This window comes from Quercus lobata, chromosome 6 (genome assembly GCF_001633185.2).
Source record: "Quercus lobata isolate SW786 chromosome 6, ValleyOak3.0 Primary Assembly, whole genome shotgun sequence".
Lineage (NCBI taxonomy): Eukaryota > Viridiplantae > Streptophyta > Magnoliopsida > Fagales > Fagaceae > Quercus > Quercus lobata.
The window spans coordinates 17,958,160-17,969,434 of NC_044909.1; the positions used below are offsets into that span (position 1 = coordinate 17,958,160).

At 34.9% G+C, this 11,275-nt stretch overlaps 1 long non-coding RNA gene across 2 annotated transcripts; it reads right to left on the bottom strand.

Annotated features, from left to right (window-relative positions):
- Positions 1-7,158: 7,158 nt before the first annotated feature.
- On the bottom strand, positions 7,159-10,073 carry LOC115951030. 2 transcript variants are annotated; one of them, XR_004083171.1, is made up of 3 exons: positions 9,865-10,073; positions 8,719-8,805; positions 7,159-7,567 (listed from the first exon to the last, which is right to left on the bottom strand). It is a non-coding gene; the product is annotated as an uncharacterized LOC115951030 (long non-coding RNA). The 2 variants fall into 2 exon arrangements; XR_004083172.1 differs by lacking the exon at positions 7,159-7,567 and adding an exon at positions 7,574-8,173.
- Between the last annotated feature and the right edge of the window lie 1,202 nt (positions 10,074-11,275).

The following is an 11,275-nucleotide window of genomic DNA, read 5'->3' on the forward strand; positions in this document are numbered from 1 at the left end:
AAGTGACGTGGTCCACCATGAGGATTGTATAATTTCTCGTAGAAGTGGGCAGTTATAGAATATATTTTAGAAGTATAATAAATGTGTATAAGATAGGTTAAAAACTCACTGCCTTCAATTTTTTTTTTAATAAATAAGATTGAATTTTAGCTTATGGTATTTTTGCTCTTTATTTATAGGCTAAAATATTAGTTGGTTTTTAGAGTAGGCGGTATTTGAACCCCAAATTTCTTATTCGATAATATGAGATTTTGTCAGTTCTCAATTTGTTTTAACAATGATGTTTTCTAGAAAATGAATCATTTTTCAAAAAACATTTTCTATAAAACTATCACATTTTTCTATGTTTGGTAGCAACTTTTAATGAGTTGAAAAACAATTTCATAACTTTCCGTATTTAACTTGCTGTGAGATAGAGTTGTTTTCCAAAAACAATTAGTGGAAAATGATCTGTTAAAATAAGCCACACTTTTTATGTTGACTAAAAATAGTTTTCATTTGACTCATTTATTCTAATGCTACTAAACACTGGAAAATACGGAAAACTATCTTTACACAATGTTTTCCATCGAAACAATCAGAAGTGTAAGTTTTATGTAATTTTGAAGATGCAGTTCCCTAAACTTTTTGGTTTGGAACAACTTCAGCACGTTTAATGCAAGAAAAAGAAAATACTTAAGCACTTTCCAATTATTTTTCTTAAGAGTTTACCTTTACCAAACCAGAGGTTGGTCCAAAATGATCTTTGAGGATGCCTCTAGAAGCAGCAGTTGTCATGTCTACCATGGAAGTTAAAGTATATCCTGTCCTCTTACCTTTAATTTCAGAAAATTAAATAATAGAAATTACACATGGGAGTTCATCTCCAAGTTTCATGAGGAGATGAAGCTCCAGTAGGGACTACCATAAAAACCAATCAACTTTTCGTTCATATACAAAAAGCTACAAACCACGTTGAAGGTGCCTAATATTTCTTTTGTTTTTGCCCTTAAAACACCACAATGTATGGACGGCAAGACACTTGCCTTTCCAACTTGTAAAGATACACAAAACTAATTCGTTACTTTGTTCTCGAGAAAAAGCAATGGTCATCCTTTTTCTATTTGGCTTCACAGAACTTATGACCCTTTACACTTCAAATTCATGTCATATATCTTTTATTTTTCCCCTTCGCCTACTTGTCACATACCTGAAAGTCATATTTATATAATAACCAAATAAAGCATATGTGTTTCTCAAAAAAAAAAAAAGCATATGCAAATAGGAAAATGAAAATAGTATTGATAACAAAACTTTGAGAAGAATCAATATAGAAACATGAGCATTAGTGGTTAGGAAACGCAAAACCTAAGTCTATCATACGTGAATAAATAACATAGGTTCAGCAGTCGATCATATTTAAAAGATACCCACTTTTTGTTTCCATCTTCCAAAGAAATAATCCTTTCACAACACGGTGATTTTGATATGTCAATGATAACTTGAACTCACATAAAATCTCCCCCATCCCTTTTCAGACCATCAGACTCGCATACCTTTCCAATATTAGAATAGATACCTTTAGCAACCTCTCTGCTCACGAACCTGATAGGAATGTTATGAACTTAAAACCCAGAATGCTGCTTGATTAAAAGCTAAGTCATCTATATGCGTGTCCTTATCATATAGTTGAAGCACCACCAAGTGCTTGTCAAAACTCCAAGGCTCATTTGCAATTACTTAATCCACTCTTATTTTATTATCTAAAATGAAAAGAACAATGTTATCGCCCAAAACTAAGTTATTTCTCGATCTCCATAATTGATTAAAAGTTCTAGCCAACGATTTAGTGTTTAAAACTCTTTTTGTAAAAAACTTTGCCGTGAGAATAAATTCTTCAGAAGCCAATTCTTTGCGTAGATGGAAGCCACTACCCTCTTGGTCAGAGAGGGACAGCTGGTTCCAACCTTTTGTTATATCTTCCATGGTAGAGAAGGAGAGATGTGTTTCCCAAACCCCAAAGGAAAAGAGAACCCACAAGCCCTATAGATAAAACACACTTACCTAAGGGAACAGAAGAGCCTTCAAGACAGAAGGAACCCGAAATTCTACGGCCTAGGAGAAGTTGAGAGCGCCCAACTTTCTCAATATACATTTAGATTAATCTGCTAGTGTAGCACTTGTAGATATCAATAGTAAGTATGTGGATCTTCCAAATTTGCTTTGATTTATTTATTTTAGGTGTGTGATGTACTGAGTTTAGGCTTAGTTTGTTTGATTTTTGGCACATATATGGTATGATTTTGGACTTAGGCATGGTTAATTATTTGGGCATGCATTTGGATTTGGATTGTTAAATACTTGAACTTTGATTTATTTAGTTTGGCCCCAAAAGTGCTCGATTGAAAATGCTCAGCTTATGAATCCTCTATGCTTTAGACATTTTTGGTGAAATACCCCAATAACTTTTCTGGTAAAGGAGCCAATGGACATGTGATGGATTAAATTCTTAAGCTTTAAGTATCCTTTGTTGCTTTGATGTGATTAAAATTGCAAGCTTCAAATACATGGACACGTCTATTTTGGTTTTTCGGTGGTGGCTTGGCTTTGCCAATACATGTTTAAGCAGTCGAGGTCTGGTTTATTTTTTTGGACAATTAAACTTCTGGCACATTGAATTTTAGCCCATCAATATTTGTTTGTTGTTTGTAATTTGTTTGAATTATATGAATCATTTATGCATAAGGCACGTAACTATTCAATGAAATGCCTGAAAGAGATATTGTATCATGGAATTTGATGATTGCAGGTTAACGATGATAGTAGAAATGCACAAAATGGGAGGATGGCTTTTTATACTATGGATGAGTAGAATGTCATTTTAACCCAAGATCATCCCTTGCACAGCAATTGAATAAATGTACTCTGGTCAAGTACGGTAGCCAGCAGGCCCAGCACTAATATTGTCTTTTACAAACCAACAAATTAGGATTTTTTTAAAAAATAACTACAAAACCCATACTATATTATAAGTTAACCAACCTTTCAGACTTATTTCATTTCTAACAATTCGAGTCCAGTGTACTCGATTTACCCAGAAACTGATACGGACAAACTAGGAAATCAAGTTCAATAGACTCGGTTTCCATGTACAAAAACCGAGTTCATTGAACTCGGTTTATCTACATAGAAATCGAGTTCATTGAACTCAGTTTCTATACATGGAAACCGAGTTCATTGAACTCGATTTCCATGTCTGATCCATCTCCTCCCCACTTGGTTTTTGTTCAAACACGAACACCATGCATGAAATAACTTAACCCTGTTTTACTCTCCACAAAACAGAGCATACTTCACAAGGCATCAGAATCACTGTTAAAACTATTCAAATAGCTAGGAAGTCCCTCTAGTTTGGTGTAGAGTTTCATGTCATGTTCAGATAGCAAACAAAAGTCTAACATCATCACTGTACTTTGATAGCTTTGTGTACTATAATATTTTCCAAAGTAATGTTTAGTCTTAGAGCTTTGTAACTGATTTTGTCTTTCTTGAAATCATAATGCTCTGTTTTGTGGAGAGTAAAACAGGGGTGGTGTAGTTTGAACAAAAACCGAGTGGGGAAACATGGATGAGACATGGAAATCAAGTTCAATGAACTCAGTTTCCATGGATAGAAATCGAGTTTTCGAATTACCATTTTGAATTTTTTTTTTTAATTTATGTGGCAGAACGCAGATTCTGTATATATTGCGTTGGATTTTCGCATTTGTAGAGGTATGGAAGTTTGATAGTACGGCGTGTATCCCCGAGTTATTAACACAGCTTTTTAAATTTTGTATGGAAATCGAGTTCAATGAACTCGGTTTCCATGTACAGAAACCGACTTCAATGAACTTGGTTTCCATACATGGAAACCGAGTTCTTTGAACTCGATTTCTGTGTATATAAACCGAGTTCAATGAACTCGATTTCTGTACATGGAAACCGAGTTCATTGAACTCGATTTTCTAGTTTGTCTTCTGGGTAAATCGAGTCCACTGGACTCGAATTGTTAGAAATGAAATAAGTTTGAAACGGTGGCTAACTTATAATATAGTATGAGTTTTGTAGTTATTTTTTTTAAAAAACCAACAAATTAGGACAAACTTAAAAAAAAAAAAAAAAATCAATAGTTACTGTTACTGTTAGTCAAAAGAGCCCTCTTTTCCTATCTTTACTTTATTAATACCCAATTTTCTTATTGAAGAGAAAGTCCACAATAATTACAATTTAGGAGGATGTAGTCTTGTAGACTATAACTATATTTTAATTTGACTTCCCCACACCAACCTCATACTCACAAGGAAACAGCTTCCTATCCGGCACTAGACTTGGCAAAACGGGTACGTTGGGTCGGGTCAGTCAGGTCATTTTTAAACGGGTCAATCGGGTTGTGGGTTAATCGGGTCGCGGGTTGAGTCGGGTCGCGGGACAGGTTGAGTTGACCCATATTTTTTTTAAATAGATGCAATCTGTCAATTGTTTATGAGTTCCTTAATTGTGATTAAATTCTCACTGGTGATACTGTTATCACTTACCAATTACCACTAAACACTTGATACCCAAATTTGGTGCAACTCTTGTTCCAGCTTTCTAGAAGCTAATCTTGGTATAACCTTCGATCATTTTAAAGTAGGAAGAGAAAATGAAGGTGGCAAGTAAAGAATGACAAACTATAATGGAGTACATAACATATTAAGTAAAGAAGAATAAGTAAATATTTTATAAGAATTACACCTCAATCTCAATCTACTAAATGTTGGTAGACGTGGCAAAACGGGCAGGTCGGGTCGGGTTCGGATTGAGTCAATCGGGTTTGCGGGGCAAACAAGTTGCGGGTCAAAACAGGTCATTTTTAAACGGGTCAATCGGGTTGCGAGTCAATAGGATTGCGGGTCAATCGGGTCGGGTCAAAAAATTATGACCCGTTTTGCCATGTCTATCAATCCCTCTAAGTTATTATATCCAGCTACATAGCCTCAATGTATTTCGTTGGTTCAAATAAGTTATTGTATGAAGGGATAATTACAGATTACCCACCTGTGGTTCAACCCGAATTTAACTTATTCACCCGTGGTTTCATTTTTGACACTTTACTCATCTGAGGTTATTTCCGTTTAGTTTTTGTTACCCACCTTTGTTAAAAAAGAAGGATAAATAAATCTTTTTACACCCATTTTATATCTCTTTCCTCCCAAAACAAGAAAAAAAAAAGATTAAAATATAGTATTGGTTTCTCACCATTCACAAATATTAAGAACATATACAAACATGAAGAACATACACCCAGAAAACTAATACAAATCAAACCAGGCAATACCATCAAAGTACAAACCACAGATATATCAAAATACAACCCCAAAATATAGCACAACATTTGATCCCATGTTTTATACTAGATTGGCTTCAAAATTAAGCCCACAAAAAAGAGTCACAAATTGCTAGCAACACATTGAAAATTAACATGCAGAGAGAGAAAAATCACAGTTTCAACTTCTCTGTTGGAAGAAAAAGAAAGAAAAAAAAAAAAAAAACTTAGAGAACTTTAATGGAACTTGAGAACAAATGAATTCAAACCATGCATATATTTGAAACCTCAATTTCAAATCCAGACATATATTTCAGGACTTCTCAAACCCAGAAAAATTAAACTCAAATCAACCACTCCATAGATCTCAATCCCAAGACCCACGGCGAGCTGCTACCCACGGCCCCACGAACCCAGGTCCACCCATAGCATCATGACCCCACGCTGATGTCCACCGTGACAACCCAAAATCTCAGATCGACCACCACTAAAACCCAAATCGCAACCTACACATCACGCTCCTCAAAACCCATACCCAAATTAGTCATGCTCCTCCTTCACAAGTCAAAACCCAAACCCATAGATTGGCTTCGTTGGCGACAGATCGGAGATGTTGGAGGTGGGTATGGCTTCGCTGGCATAAGGGAGATTTTTGCCTTGGTGGATAGCGTACATGTAGAGCTCAAAGTGGGCGGAGGTGAGAGAAGAGAAGAAAAGGGAGAAAACTCACCGGACTGGCGTCGGAGTGTGGGGTGGAGCTGCGTCGGAGTGTGGGTGGACATCGAACCTTCAATGGAGTGTGGGGTAGAGCTGCTTCTCTCTGTCATCGGTGCATGGGGGTGGAGCTAAGGTGAGCTTGAGGATGAGTTTCGGGGTGTGTGAGGAGTGACCAATCCGGAAATCTATTGAAGGTGAAATGGAAAGGAAAATTCATTTATGGCATAGGAAGCTTATTTTACAGTTAAACTGATTTCTATTTTCAATTTGACTATATTTTCAAGTGGTGCCAAACACACACTCGAGTGTAAAACATTTTCAGATTTTAGTTTACATGCGAAACAAACGCAGCTTTAATGATGATTCTCGGACTAATCAATCAAGTGGGTGCCATTATAGCATCTAAGATCTCCGGTGGGTGAGCAAGCGTGAGAAAGTGCGTGGGAGAGGAGTGTTTGATCTGATTTCTTGTTTAATTTTTTGATGAAACTTATTAGAGTAACAAAAAAATTAGAGGTGGATTACGAAGCATAAACGGAATGAACTACAGGTGGGTAAAGTGTAAAAAATGAAACCATGGGTGGGTAAGTTAAATTCGGGTTAAACCACAAGTGGGTAATCTGTAATTATCCCTTGTATGAAATTATCATAGTTTCATCTAAATGTGTGCCAACCTTATACCAAAATGAAATAAATGATTTTGACCATATCATTAGAATGCAAGATCCCTTTTATTTGGATTTGATCTAATTGTTATATCTGAATTTATTTATCAAATTCCATTTGTAATTGCCTCTTTATTGGTCATGATCTATCAAGAAACAATGGTTAGGAATCATTCTCTTTGAAGCTTTAAACCAACTGTGGGCATTCTAATACAATTTATCAGGTGGTATCTTGGGGAAAGTTACTACCAAAAGAAAGAGTTTCTGGTAAGCTGCAAGCTTGGTCAGCAAATTTGTGAAACCTTATCCTATGTACTTACTAAAGGTGTGGTGGCTACACTTGTACTTATTACCAATTCAACATTTAGAATTTGTCACCTCTCTCTCTCTCTCTCTCTCTCTCTCTCTCTCCCCAAACCCAAAAGGGTTCAAAGCATGTGAAACCAAACCTTCAAAAGGAATTGTAAGGGATTTTTTTTTTCTTTCCAAATGATAAAATAAATAAACATATTGATCTCTCCACAATATAAGTTAGAGCTCTATGAGACATTTACAAACAATAAAAATTATGAATAATGTCTCCAAATATACACGAAATTCCAAGACTCCACATGGATCAACATCAAATCACCATCCTTCCTAGGATAGGCAACCTCAACGACATAATCTAGGCCTACAATGCCTAAGGCTAACAAACCTCAAGAGCCCAACCTCCAATGGAATTAGCTATGGCCTCAATAAATTTAGAAAGTTGAGTCACCAACCAATCATAGCATAAATCTCTCAATTAACATAATGCTCCAATCACCACCAATAAAACAAGCTCCATGCTCGAGGTATAGCAAATTTATCTGAAAAACTGTTGGAGAGTGGAATGAGCTAAAGTCCAATAAGTAGTATAATTAATGGGGGTGGGGGAAATGAAAGTTTCATGATAATGAACATTTTACAAAACATGTTACAATTTGGGAATTTCCATTTAATTTATGCAAAAACAATTTCATTAGCCACATGACAAGAACGATAGGAATAGTTTAGTACCAAGCTTCCAAAAATAACTATAAAATTACATTCCATTCACTGTGAGCCATAAAAATATCCAATACCATTTCAATAGAAAACCTTAACCAAGATGCAACAAGGACCGAGATATCACCCAGACATCATACCGCCACAAACAAGTTAGAGCCCAAATACACTAGCATGATATGTACCTCTTTTGGCATGTGGTCTATTGGCCTTGCCAAGCCTCACCCACACCCTCACGGATTTACCTATCCCTTCCATGGGCAGTAAGGGATAACACGTCATGTAGCACCTCTTTTGCATGAGGTTTCTTGGCCCTGCCTAGCCTCACCCACACACTCAAGGATTTACCTCTTCTCCTCATGGGCAGCAGGGAATGACATGTCGCACAGTACCCTTTTTGCATGTGGTCTTTTGGCCCTTTAGGCAGTGGCCTCACCTACACACTCAAGGATTTACTCATGTCATGCAAAGTGTGAATCTCCAACTTGGCTTGTTGTCACCAAGACAGGATAATCACCAACATCATAGCACAAGGGCAAAACCTCATCAAAAGCTCACAAGTTCAATGTATTCAAAATACATAGTTTACTTCCAAGTAGTTTCATAAGGTATTACAAACAACCAAATGTCCACAAAATTCTCAAAAGTATTTCTTGTCAAAAGTGTTTTGCATCAATATTTCCTAAATAATACAAGACAAGATAAATAAGCACCTTTAAGTTTCCAATATACCATAGAGTCCATGAATTCCTTATCATAGGATTAAGTCAAAGATGCTTATATTTTCCATCATGCATTTTCCCAAATGCAATACTAAATATGATGCATTTTTATATATAATAATATATAATAGGGTTACAATACAACACTTTTAAGAAAACATAGATCCATATATAATTTCCCAAAATGTGTTTGACCCAAAAACAACATTTATGCAACATGATTATTTTCCAAAAAAAATCCCATTAAAAAGCTACTTACCTCGGGATGCCAACCAATTTTACCTCAACCGGGTACCATGAAATCAACCAATCTCATCACTAGGTCCATCATCAAGTACCTTGGAACCTAGAAACACAAGTATCAAGCCTATTAATAACATGACCTACTACAAAATTATGCTATCAAATTTGTCTCCATAAGTCGGAAAGGATTTCCTCAAAAATCAAACCTAAGGCCCTAAAGCCTAGCTTGACCATCTCAATACAAGTACCCCTACCCAAATAAGAACCAAACAAGCATACAAGAAACTCATAGGACTATAACATAATCAAAACATTTAATTTTCCTACCGCAAACAATGTGCATTTACCAACTTGATGCAAAGTATGTTGCTACCAAACCATGATAAAATTAGCCAAAGTAAAACACTTGTCAAAGAAAGCACATATGAACTTATAAGCTAAACCACACAATAAAAGCTTGGAGTAAATTCCTTAAAGTCTTAGCATCCTAATCACACCTTCAGATAACTTCCAACAAGTCAGCCCTTTTTATAATTGGTCCACTTAACGTTATCCAAAAAGCTTAAATTTAAATAGGGAGAAGCCTTTATATGTCTAGTATGTACCACTAAAAATTGGGCTCAAAATAATTTTTCTATAATTTATTAAAAATCATGTAATGCAGCTTACTCAAATCTGTCAGGGACAGATTTACAATTCCAAAATAAAATTACTATAATCTTAATACCATGCCAAAAACTTTCAAACTTGATTAACCTCAAAACTACATGTTTTAGTAAATGATAACAACTATGAATGCAACCAATAACCTCATATAATAGTCATCACAACATGAGTCAAGAAATTCGATCCTCTAACTCATATAGGCAATTTACCAAACACTTGACATGCAATAAGCACATGCCCACATTCACATGCCCACATTCACATATGTCAAAGCCATTCAAATGCAAACGAAACACTTTGGAATCAACTCATGCAACAACAAAACCCATATAGCTGCTCTAAGAAACCAAACCTCAAATACCCATTAGTAAAATAGACAACTAAAACACCCCATCAAAGCAAACACCCCCAAATAGTTTGAAAATTTTGGATTTAATAAAAACACTTGTTGCCTAGATCCTCATAGAAGAAATTGAGAGAAACCTTAGATTTTTACCTTGGGTCTCTTATACTTCAAAATCTCATGGAGTTTTGGCTATACTAGGAGAATTAATGGAGACATAATCCTCCCTAACAAGGAGATTTAGACTAGAGAGGGGAAAGAAATGATGCAGGATATGGGTGCTTTAAGGTTCAATCATCATTGGGGAAGAAAAGAATGAATAAGAGATAGGAAGGAGAGAGCAACCGTGAGAATGAAAAGAGAAGGGGGGGGGGGGGGGTCACGTGTGGTGATAGATGGGGGAGGTTATGGACCACACATAACAAATATCTTGTTAACAATTTTACAAAAATTCCCTCACTAAAAATATACACATATATTTAGAGAAAAACTTGGGGTGTTACACACACACACACACACTCTCTCTCTCTCTCTCTCTCTCTCTCTCTCTCTCTCTCTCTCTCTATTTATACAATATTATTTGTTTAAGCTAATAAATAATCTTGGCATAAATATTTGTTGCCCCTCTTTTTGAATTCTATTTTCTGTTTGTATATAGCATTGTCAAACATTGTTAGCAAAGTGTTGAGCGTTGTGACTGGATGAGAATGTATTTAAAATTTTCAATGTGGATTATATTTTGAATCAATTATTAAATTTTGATCAATGTGAAAGAGCACATCCAAATTTCTCTTTTATTTTTAAAAGAAAATACTTAATTCAATGGTTATAAAATGTTGAAAATTATTTCAAGATACACTTTACCGATGGTTGAGTGCTTGCGGATAAAAGTAATAAGCACACATTAATCTACATTTATGTGTATATGTTTCAACAGATTTCAATAATACTTCAAAGTTTAGTAACCGTTGATAAAGGTATAACACTTTTTTCAACGGTTGCATAAGTCGTAGAAATATATGCTCGACATGGTTTTTATTGATGGTTCTCAACAGTCATTTTAACTGTCAAAAATACTTTTAAATGGTTTCTAATACTTTTTTCGACGGTTTCAACTGTTAAAAATAGCCAAATTTTCTTGTAGTGATTAAGTTAGAGTAGAATTTCTATCTTATATAAAAAATAATACCCATATTCCACTTCATATTTTTTTTGGATAGAAACTTCATTTTCATTCTTTAATGACCTATCAATTTCATTCTATTATTTTGGATATACACCACTGTAAGTTTCTTTAAGACCTTCTCTCCTCTTCCCATGTGTGTGTGTTAAAAATACTTAGTATTATAAAAAAAAAAAAATCATTCTATTATGTTTGCTCAAAAAAAAAAAAAAAAAATTCTATTATGTTATTTTATAAATTCTCAAACATAAAGTAAGAAATAATTAATTAGCTTGATAATGAGAAATTTAAATTATATTTGGGTTCTTATTATTAAGGTACAATTTATTTCTATAAGTGTTAATGTAGAAAAATAAATTATCACATAAACATTTTGGTGCT